Source organism: Staurois parvus, unplaced genomic scaffold (genome assembly GCF_062004578.1).
Source record: "Staurois parvus isolate SC_StPar_1 unplaced genomic scaffold, SC_StPar_1.0 ptg000059l, whole genome shotgun sequence".
Taxonomy (NCBI): domain Eukaryota; kingdom Metazoa; phylum Chordata; class Amphibia; order Anura; family Ranidae; genus Staurois; species Staurois parvus.
Genome location: NW_028317855.1, coordinates 13,036,256 through 13,048,312, shown reverse-complemented (window position 1 = coordinate 13,048,312; position 12,057 = coordinate 13,036,256). Strand labels below are relative to the sequence as shown.

Here is a 12,057-nt window from a genome sequence, read left to right as displayed (position 1 = left end):
ACCGGGCTATATTATCTTTTCAAGTCCTGGTACTCCCAGTCCACCTTTCTCTTTATTTCTGCTTAAAATTTCATAGCTTATGCTCGGTTTTTTATTCCTACAAATCTTAACATTTTTTTTAATTGTTCTAAAATATACTTCTGGTAGTTTAATTGGTATCATTTGAAATTTATATAGAATTTTTGGAACTATCACCATTTTTATCAAATTTATACGACCTATCCACGACGGAGTACCCCCTCCTAATTTCCTTAGTTCATCCTTAATCTCATTTAACAATGGGATGTAATTCAATTTATACAAGTTCTTGGAGGATACAGTTAGTTTTATTCCTAGATATTTTAGTTCTTTTTCTCTCCAAACGAAGGGAAAGTCCTCCTGTAATCTATTTTTCTCTCTATTTGGAAGATTTCTATTTAAAATCTCTGTTTTTGTTATATTGATTTTTAAATTTCATATCTCCCTATACTCTTTCCGTGCTCTCATTAAATTTGGCAATGTTATCCTTGGGTATCCCACATAGAACAGCATATCATCTGCATAAGCTGCCACCTTATGCTCTGTGTCTCCTATCCAGATTCCTTTTATATCTATATTATGCCTTATTGTAGCTAATAGAGATTCTAATGACAAAACATAAAAGTGGAGACAGAGGACATCCCTGTCTTGTTCCATTTTGCAACCCAAAATACTCTGATAATTCCCCGTTAACCATGATTTCTGCAGAGGGTTGACTATATAATTTCTTCATTCTCTCATTCTAGAACCCATCCCCAATACTTCCAGTGTAGCCATCATATATCCCCAATCTACTCTATCGAAAGCCTTTTCAGCATCAATCGAGAGTACCACCATAGGGGTTTTTTTTTTTTTCCTACTTTTTTGTATGAGAAACAAAGATCTCAATCCATTGTCTCTACCCTCTCTCCCTGGGACAAAACCTCCTTCATCTATGTGTATCCATTCCGGCATATTGTCTTTTAACCTGTTTGCCAGAACTTTTGCATATAATTTAGTGTCTGTATTTAATAAGGAGATCGGTCTATAACTTGAACAGTGAGTATCATCTTTACCTTCTTTATGTATGAGAACTACATGTGCTTGTAGAGATTCCTTCCTCATTTCCATCTCTCCACCTAATGCATTCATATATATCCTCAATTTAGGTACTAATAGTTCTTTATATTTTTTATAATACCTCAGTGTATCCATCTGGTCCTGGACTTTAGCCCCGCTATTGTACTTTTTAATGCTGTTTGTATTTCTTCCTGCGTTATTTCTAATTCGAGTGATTTTAATTGTTCCTCACTTATTTTTGGCAGTCCCGCCTTTTTTAAGTATGTCCGTCTTTTTTCTATTTTTCCTACCCCATCTTTCTTCCTAGAACTGTGGGGAATGTTTTATTATAATCTTTTAACACTTTAGCTATATCTTTAGTTGAATACACTAATTCTCCTTTTGGGATCCCTTATTTTCTCTATATAGTTCCTAGTTTTTTGGGTTTTTTTTTCTCTGAGCCCTCATTAAGTACTTTCCTGGCCTGTCTCCCCATCTATCGTATTTTCCGGCGTATAAGACGACTGGGCGTATAAGACGACCCCCTACTTTTCCTGTTAAAATATAGGGTTTGAGCTATACTCGCCGTATAAGACTACCCCTCTTCCAACGCACACCAAATAAAAATGAAAAAACATCAGATTTGATTTCAATATGGTATGCTATTTCAGTATGGTATTCCAATGATGGGGTGCTATTCCTCCCACTGACACCAATGATGGGGCACTATTTCATCCACTGACACCAATGATGGGGCACTATTCCTCCCACTGATACCAATGATGGGATACTATTCCTCCCACTGACACCAATGATGGTGCCCCATCATTACTGTCAGTGTGTGAGGAATAGTGCCCCATCATTAGTCAGTGGGAGGAATAGTGCCCCATCATTAGTCAGTGGGAGGAATAGTGCCCCATCATTGGTATCAGTGGGAGGAATAGCGTCCCATCATTGGTATCAGTGGGAGGAATAGCGCCCCATCATTGGTATCAGTGGGAGGAATAGCGTCCCATCATTGGTATCAGTGGGAGGAATAGCGCCCCATCATTGGTGTCAGTGGGAGGAATAGCGCCCCATCATTGGTGTCGGTGGGAGGAATAGTGCCCCATCATTGGTATCAGTGGGAGGAATAGCGTCCCATCATTGGTATCAGTGGGAGGAATAGCGCCCCATCATTGGTATCAGTGGGAGGAATAGCGTCCCATCATTGGTATCAGTGGGAGGAATAGCGCCCCATCATTGGTGTCAGTGGGAGGAATAGCGCCCCATCATTGGTGTCAGTGGGAGGAATAGCGCCCCATCATTGGTGTCGGTGGGAGGAATAGCGCCCCATCATTGGTGTCGGTGGGAGGAATAGCGCCCCATCATTGGTGTCGGTGGGAGGAATAGCGCCCCATCATTGGTGTCGGTGGGAGGAATAGCGCCCCATCATTGGTGTCGGTGGGAGGAATAGTGCCCCATCATTGGTGTCGGTGGGAGGAATAGCGCCCCATCATTGGTGTCGGTGGGAGGAATAGCGCCCCATCATTGGTGTCGGTGGGAGGAATAGCGCCCCATCATTGGTGTCGGTGGGAGGAATAGCGCCCCATCATTGGTGTCGGTGGGAGGAATAGCGCCCCATCATTGGTGTCGGTGGGAGGAATAGCGCCCCATCATTGGTGTCGGTGGGAGGAATAGCGCCCCATCATTGGTGTCGGTGGCAGGAATTGCGCCCCATCATTGGTATCAGTGGGAGGAATAGTGCCCCATCGTTGGTATCAGTGGGAGGAATAGTGCCCCATCGTTGGTGTCAGTGGGGAGAATAGTGCCCCATCGTTGGTGTCAGTGGGGGAGGAATAGTGCCCCATCGTTGGTGTCAGTGGGGGAGGAATAGTGCCCCATCGTTGGTATCAGTGGGGAGAACAGTGCCTCATCGTTGGTGTCAGTGGGGGAGAACAGTGCCTCATCGTTGGTGTCAGTGGGGGAGGAACAGTGCCCCATCGTTGGTGTCAGTGGGGGAGGAACAGTGCCCCATCGTTGGTGTCAGTGGGGGAGGAACAGTGCCCCATCGTTGGTGTCAGTGGGGGAGGAACAGTGCCCCATCGTTGGTGTCAGTGGGGGAGGAACAGTGCCCCATCGTTGGTGTCAGTGGGGGAGGAACAGTGCCCCATCGTTGGTGTCAGTGGGGGAGGAACAGTGCCCCATCGTTGGTGTCAGTGGGGGAGGAACAGTGCCCCATCGTTGGTGTCAGTGGGGGAGGAACAGTGCCCCATCGTTGGTGTCAGTGGGGGAGGAACAGTGCCCCATCGTTGGTGTCAGTGGGGGAGGAACAGTGCCCCATCGTTGGTGTCAGTGGGGGAGGAACAGTGCCCCATCGTTGGTGTCAGTGGGGGAGGAACAGTGCCCCATCGTTGGTGTCAGTGGGGGAGGAACAGTGCCCCATCGTTGGTGTCAGTGGGGGAGGAACAGTGCCCCATCGTTGGTGTCAGTGGGGGAGGAACAGTGCCCCATCGTTGGTGTCAGTGGGGGAGGAACAGTGCCCCATCGTTGGTGTCAGTGGGGGAGGAACAGTGCCCCATCGTTGGTGTCAGTGGGGGAGGAACAGTGCCCCATCGTTGGTGTCAGTGGGGGAGGAACAGTGCCCCATCGTTGGTGTCAGTGGGGGAGGAACAGTGCCCCATCGTTGGTGTCAGTGGGGGAGGAACAGTGCCCCATCGTTGGTGTCAGTGGGGGAGGAACAGTGCCCCATCGTTGGTGTCAGTGGGGGAGGAACAGTGCCCCATCGTTGGTGTCAGTGGGGGAGGAACAGTGCCCCATCGTTGGTGTCAGTGGGGGAGGAACAGTGCCCCATCGTTGGTGTCAGTGGGGGAGGAACAGTGCCCCATCGTTGGTGTCAGTGGGGGAGGAACAGTGCCCCATCGTTGGTGTCAGTGGGGGAGGAACAGTGCCCCATCGTTGGTGTCAGTGGGGGAGGAACAGTGCCCCATCGTTGGTGTCAGTGGGGGAGAACAGTGCCCCATCGTTGGTGTCAGTGTGGAGGAGGAATAGTGCCCCATCGTTAGTGTCAGTGGGGGAGAGGAGCTCCTTCTTCCAGTTCGGCCGCTCGATTTTCGCGGTGCCGCTCGGCTCCGCCTCCTCGCCGGTGATTGGTCGCCTGTGTGCCTTTCCAGTGCTGGCGCCCAATCACCGGTGAGGAGGCGGAGCCGAGCGCCCGCGTGACCATGGTGCGGCTGAACTGAAAGAAGGAGCAGCCGTGCTTCCTGGACCGGATCGTCGTGGGACCGGAGCCAGGTAAGGTACAGCAGCCCCTCTGCCCACCGCTGTACTTGGTGTCCGTCGGAGGAGGGCGGCGGCGCCGCGCCGCCCCTCGAAAAAGTGCCGCCCTGACATCGGCTCGCACCGGCGTATAAGACGACACCCGACTTTTCAGAAGATTTTCAGGGGTTGAAAAGTCGTCTTATACGCCGGAAAATACGGTATATCTCTCACTTATTTTATTAAATACTCTTCTTCCAGGAAATTACCTAATTATTGTCTTTTATTTGTTACCCTCTGCATAATCTCTTTTGTTGCTCATTGTGTGTCTGCTCTACAGTTGCAAGAAAAAGTATGTGAACCCCTTGGGATTACGTGGAGTTTTGCATGAATTGTGCATAAAATGTGCTCTGAACGTCTTCTAAGTCACAACAATAGAAGAACACAGTCTGCTGAATATAATACTTCACAAACATTAGATGTTGCCACGGTTTAATTGCACATAACATGTAAACATTCACAGTGCAGGGAGGAAAAAGTATGTGAACCGTTGGACTTAATAACTGGTTGACCCTTCTTTGGCAGCAATAACCTCAACCAAACGTTTCCTGTAGTTGCAGATCAGACCTGCACAACGATCTGGAGTAATTTTGGACCACTCCTCTTCACAAAACTGTTTCAGTGTAGCAATATTCTTGGGATGTCTGGTGTGAATCGCTCTCTTAAGGTCATGCCACAGCATTTCAATCGGGTTGAGGTCAGGACTCTGACTGGGCCACTCCAGAAGGCGTATTCTGTGCTGTTGCAGCCATTGTTTTGTTGAATTACTTGTATGCTTTGGGTCATTGTCCTGTTGCATCACCCATCCTCTGCGGAGCTTCAGTTGGCGGACAGATGGTCGTATGTTTTCCTGCAAAATGTCTTGATAAACTCTGGAATTCATTTTCCCATCAATGACAACAAATGCGTCCAGGCCCCGAGGCAGCAAAGCAGCCCCAAACCATGATGCTCCCTCCACCATGTTTTACAGTGGGGATGAGGTTTTGATGGTGGTGTGCTGTGCCTTTTTTTTCTCCACACATAGTGTTGTGTGTTCTTCCCAAACAACTCAATCTTGGTTTCATCTGTCCACAGTATATTTTGCCATTAGTGCTGTGGAACATCCAGGTGCTCTTTTGCAAACTTCAAACGTGCTGCAATATTCTTTTTGGACATCAATGGCTTCCTCCGTGGTGTCCTCCCATGTACTTCATTCTTGTTTAATGTTTTCCTTATTGTAGATGTGTCAACAAAAATGTTAGCATGTGCCAGAGATTTCTGTAGGTCTTTAGCTGACACTCTGGGATTCTTCTTTACCTCATGCAGCATTCTGCACTGTGCTCTTGCAGTCATTTTTACAGGACGACCACGCCTAGGGAGAGTAGCAACAGTGCTAAACTTTCTCCATTTGTAGACAGTCTGTCTTACCGTGGACACATGAACATCAAGGCTTTTGGAGATACTTTTGTAACCCTTTCCAGCTTCATGCAAGTCAACAATTCTTGATCGTAGGTCTTCTGAGAGCTCTTTTCTGCGAGGCATGGTTCACATCAGACAGTGCTTCTTGAAACCAGTAAACCCAAACAGGTGTGTGTTTTTTAAGGGCAGGACAGCTGTCAGCAACACATCCAATATCATCTCACTGATTGGAGTCAAGGTTGGCTCACTCCTGGCTCCAATTAGCTCTGGGAGAAGTCATTAAGCTAGGGCCTCACATACTTTTTCCTCCCTGCACTGTGAATGTTTACATGTTATGTGCAATTAAACCATGGCAACATCTAATGTTTGTGTAGTATTATGTTCAGCAGACTGTGTTCTTCTATTGTTGTGACTTAGATGACGTTCAGAGCAAATTTTATGCCCAATTCATGCAAACTCCACGTAATCCCAAGGGGTTCACATACTTTTTCTTGCAACTGTAGCTCACAGAGTTCCCCAAGAAGTGTGTTCATTTTTTCTCTTCTTTCCCTCTTCTTGTTTGCTCCTATCGCTATCAGGATTCCTCTATTATACACCTTCTGAGCCTCCCACACCGTTGCTACAGACACTTCCCCTGAATCATTTTCTTCAAAGAATTGATCTATTTCTTTTTTATTTGTTGATCCGTTCCCCATAATAATTGCATTGCGACAGGGGAATGGTCCGATATTGACATCACTTCTATTTTTACTTTAACCAAATACTCAAGGGAGTCGATGTTCTAGCAATATATAATCCAATCTTGAATACTTCTCATGTGCATAGAAGTAAAACGTATAATCTCTGTCCTTCATATGCTTAATTCTCCATATATCTACAAGTTGGCATTGATATATAATTTTTTTTCAAGGATCTCAAAGATCTACTTTACTCTTTCTGCACAGGAGACGTCATGTCTGAGGATCCATTACAGAGATTGAAATCTCCTGCCACAATTAAACTGCCTTTTTTGAAATCCAGTAATTTTTTCAGAGTATCTTTTAGGTATAGCTCCGGTTTTGTATTCGGGCAAGAAATATTTGCTAATGTACCATCTATTTCTTGTTGTTTTCCCTTCAGAAACAGAAATCTCCCTTCAGGATCTACCAACCTGTCTTCCAACTTAAACCTTATATTTTTCGCAAAACCTATTGCCACTCCTTTAGCTCTTCTAATTGGGGAATCTGCATAAAACCACAATGGATAGTATCTGGAATTTAATTTCACATTTGTTTCTTGCCCCAAATGTGTCTCCTGTTAAAAAAAAAAATGACAATCTATGCTGAATCTCTTTAAATATCCTAAATCTCTTCCCAGGGCTATTTAATCCATTAACATTATAAGTCATGAAGTGAATTTCTTCCATTCTTCCCTTTTTTCTCCTATCCTTTTCCTCCATCACCACTCTCCTCCTCTCTTGTCGATAACTTCCCCTTCTTTCTTTAAAACTTCTCCAAACTAATGTATCTCCTACTATATTGCAGAGTCTTAACCTACCCCCTCCCCCTTTAAGGTCATCTATTGGTCTATGAATCATTTGTGGACTTGTTCCACCCTAGATTCAACCTGAGGTGGGGCTCTAGCCATGTGTATTATCCCCCCCCCCCACACTTCCCGCTGAGTTCAAAGTGGAGGGAGTGAGAAAAAGAGTGAGTATAGCGAGGGGACAGAAAAAAAAAATCAGTCCCCTTCTATTTCTCCTTCCTCTCTCCCTCTCTCAGTTCCCTCTCTACTCTATCCCCACTTTATGAAACCTGCCACCTATCTTTTTCCAGCTGACTTTTCCTCTCATGACTTTCCTCCCAATCTGGAATATTTTATTCTCTGCAATTCAAGTCTCTCACAAAAGTCTCTTGAATCTTCAGGAAACCTCAGTCCTTGCCGATCGACCATTCTTCCATCTGATCAGACAAGCGGGAAATCCCCATCTATATTAAACATTCTGCTTTCTCATTTGTTCTAGTAGTGGTTTTAAAGTTCTCCTTCTTATCAATGTTTCTGCTGCAAGGTCAGCAAAGATCTGGATGTTTACTTCCCCATATTTTATTATTGCTCTTCCTTTTAACTTTTCCATATTTCCTCTTTATCTCGGTAATAATGAAATTGTAGAATTATGTCTCTCAGGTTTCTCTTTTTTCCCTCCTGTTGGACCCTTCCTATTCTATAAACACCATCAAGTTCAAACGGGTCTGTTGGAATTCTTTCTAACATTATATCAAACATTTTCCTTATTATTTCCTGCAAATCTTCTCCTTGGGGGATCTCAGGGAGACCTCATATCCGTAAATTGCATTTTCTGTCCCTATTTTCCTGATCTTCCAATTTATATATAGTAGATTTCTTTGTTCTTTTCTCATGTACATTAACTTTTTTTTCCATAACATGTATGTCTTGAGCATGTTTGTCTAATTTTCCCTCCGTCTCTTCCACTCTTGACAATATCTGCCCCAGATCTTTATGTAGTTTCACCATTTCTTGTTTTATAGATTTTTCTAATTCTTTAAACATGTCCACTATTTCTATTTTTGTGGGCAATTGTGATCTCTTCTCTTGTTCTTCTGTATCTTCCCATACCCTTGTTCTTTCTATATCCATGTCTTCCATGTTTTGGCTAATGTGTGCCATTCCCTGGGATAGTCTAGAACTTTCTCCACTACTGTTCCATCTCACCACTACCATTTATTGCTGTTTGTCTCTCAGGGGTACTTTTTTCCCTGTGGAGGTATATATTTTTTAATTGAACTTGTTTGAGAGACTTTTGAGCATCCTCCCTTTGTGCTGTTTTATTCATTTTATTATTATATTTCTCTTTCTCTCTATTTTTCCTCTTCTCCCCCTCTCCAATGCTCAGTCCTTTGAATCTTTTCTCTTCTTATCCCTTTTCCTCTCTCTTTTTCTTTTCTTCTGTCCCCCACTTTCACCTGTAAATCCTCTGTCTGATTCTAATCCCTCTTAAGGGCTTCTCTTTCTTAATTTTTAACCTCTTCTCACTTCTCTTTTTGATGGACCCTCATGGGTGCAATACTCCTCCCTATTCCCCCCCCCCCCCCCAGATTACTTTCGCATTCACTTCAGCAAAAATTTAATATACATCAACACAGTACATTTTATTTCTCCTGCTGCTCTCACTCACCCTCTTAGCTCATTTTTCTTCCACTCTGACTGAGGCGGCTTTCCAGATTTTTTCCTTCCTTTTTTTTCTTCTTTCTTCTCTTTTCTTTTCTTTTTTGGGGTTGGTTGCTGGCCTCAGTATTCTCTCCGAGGTAACAGGTGTATTCGGGGGGGGGGAACTCTCCATTATATTCTAAGCCTATGACTCAGCTGAGCGAAGTTGCAAGGAATGCACTTGGGAGTCATGAGAGACAGGAGCCGGGACTCCCTTTACTCCTGCACGCCGGCTGGCTTCTCTTCTCCCAGCTCTCCTCTGCGCCAGGCCACGTGACTGCTCGGCATCCTCACAGCTCGTGTCCCCTCACAGGTACAGTGGGGATCGAAAGTTTGGGCACCCCAGCTAAAAATTTGTATTAATGTGCATAAAGAAGCCAAGGAAAGATGGAAAAATCTCCAAAAGGCATCAAATTACAGATCAGACATTCTTATAATATGTCAACAAAAGTTAGATTTTATTTCCATCATTTACACTTTCAAAATAACAGAAAACAAAAAAATGGCGTCTGCAAAAGTTTGGGCACCCTGCAGAGTTAATATCTTGTACTGCCCCCTTTGGCAAGTATCACAGCTTGTAAACGCTTTTTGTAGCCAGCCAAGAGTCTTTCAATTCTTGTTTGAGGTATCTTTGCCCATTCTCCCTTACAAAAGTCTTCCATTTCTTTGAGATTTCTGGGCTGTCTGTCACGCACTACTCTTTTAAGGTCTATCCATAGATTTTCAATTATGTTGAGGTCTGGAGATTGTGAAGGCCATGGCAAAACCTTCAGTTTACGCCTCTTGATGTAATCCCCCGTGGATTTCGAGGTGTGTTTAGGATCATTATCCATTTGTAGAAGCCATCCTCTCTTTAACTTCAGCTTTTTCACAGATGGCATCAAGTTACCATCCAAAATTTGCTGACATTTTATTGAATCCATTTTTCCTTCTACTCGTGAGATGTTCCCAGTGCCACTGGCTGCAACACAACCCCAAAGCATGATTGATCCAACCCCATTCTTAACAGTTGGACAGAGGTTCTTTTCATTAAATTCTGTGCCCCTTCTTCTCCAAACGTACCTTTGCTCATTCCGGCCAAAAAGTTCAATTTTAACCTCATCGGTCCACAGAACTTGTTTCTAAAATGCATCAGGTTTGTCTATATGTTCATTTGCAAAGTTCAAACGATGATTTTTGTGGTGAGGACGTAGAAGAGGTTTTCTTCTGATGACTCTTCTATGAAGACCATATTTGTACAAGTATCTCTTTATAGTGGAATAGTGTACCACAACTCCAGTGTCTGCCAGATCTTTCTGGAGGGATCGTGCAGTCAAACGTGGGTTTTGAATTGTTTTTCTCACAATCCTGCGAGCTGTTCTGTCTGATATTTTTCTTGGTCTTCCAGATGTTGCTTTAACTTCCACTGTTCCTGATGACTGCCATTCCTTAATTACATTCCGAACAGAGGATATTGACATCTGAAAACGCTTTGCTATCTTCTTATAGCCTTCTCCAGCTTTGTGAGCATCAAATATTTTCAGTTTCAGTTTTCTAGACAACTGCTTAGAAGAACCCATGGTGCTGATTGTTGGGGCAAGGTCAGATGAGTCTGGGCATTTAAAACCTTTGAGATTGACATCACCTGGTCTTCCCAGACGATGATTGAGAACAATCCATGACACTGGCAGGTCTCAGCTTGGCAAAGGGGGCAGTGCATGCTATAAATTCTGCAGGGTGCCCAAACTTTTGCAGACGCCATTTTTTTGTTTTCTGTTATTTTGAAAGTGTAAATGATGGAAATAAAATCTAACTTTTGTTGACATATTATAAGAATGTCTAATCTGTAATTTGATGCCTTTTTGGAGATTTTTCCATCTTTCCTTGGCTTCTTTATGCACATTAATACAAATTTTTAGCTGGGGTGCCCAAACTTTCGATCCCCACTGTATCTCCACTCTCCCTCAGCACTCGGTTCTCCAGGGCAGACTTGTGGGCAGGCTCCAGATGCTCTCCTGTCTCCTAGGGGACCGCTCTCACATAGGTGCCATCAGCTGCGCCTAGAGGTGTTTTGGCTTTTTTTTTTTTTTAACCTGCCTCTAAACTCCCCTGTATGTTAGCCTATGTGTCCATGCACACATAGACCTTAGCAGTGTTTAGTAGCAGGAGAGTTTAGAGGCAGGAAACCCCCCCCCCCCCCCCCCCCACTGCCAGTGCATCCAGGAGCAGCAAAGTTTTGGAAGAAAAAATGCTTGACGAGTGTAAACACATCTAACCGCGCGTTACCATTAAGTGCGTTTAGTGTTTGAATGTTAATTTATTTCAATGGGCAGAATAAATTATTTATTCTGGGCAATGAAATGAATTAACGCCCAAACGCTTGCCGCCGATAAACGCACCTAAACACGTTACACACAAGCCAAAATGCTGCTACCAGGAGGAAGGCTTCTAGGAAAGTTTAAAAAAAAAAAGTCCTGTGTGAGGCCTAAAGCTGAACTTCAGGATAAATTAAACAGTACCTAAATACAAGAGACATGTATTCCTACTTGAGTCTTGGTGTGCCTTGTGTATTTCTTCCAGATTTTGGGCAGTACTCCAGCATGAAAGTGTGTGTGTCGTAATAAAGACCAGTCACTTCTGCTCTCTAGTCTAGTGCAGGCTGACTGGTTCTGTTTCCGCCCCTTTCTGTAGTTTTCTGCAGGCAGTATGTAGTGGGTGAGGCTGACTGGTCCCTCCTACATCTCATCTCTGTGCACGATCCATGTACAGCACAATGATAATGTCACTGCTACTCTTACAAGGTAATATGTGGGCTTGTGAAGGGATTAGGCATGCACAAAGTGGGCTTCAATCTTTTTATGTCTAATGCACATTATAGTTAAATGAAATTTTATTGTACTGAGTTCAGCTTTAATGTGAAGATGTGTTTTTGGAATGCAATAATGATTTGCACTTTTCCTCAATGTTCCCTACTGCATTATTTTTATATATACATACAGTGCTTTTATGTAAACTTTGATATTCAGGTGATATTTGTGACTCCTCTATTAAACCTACTGAAACTGTCTTCCTTGAGCAGTGCTTTGTGTGACAGTCATATATCATGTAACTTTTGATATGTTC

At 44.0% G+C, this 12,057-nt stretch overlaps 1 protein-coding gene across 2 annotated transcripts in view; it reads left to right on the top strand.

Moving 5' to 3' along the window:
- Window positions 1-12,057, top strand: part of GINM1 (glycosylated integral membrane protein 1) — a 73,664-nt gene that overhangs the window by 21,645 nt on the left and 39,962 nt on the right. The gene's annotated exons all lie outside the window — the stretch shown is intronic.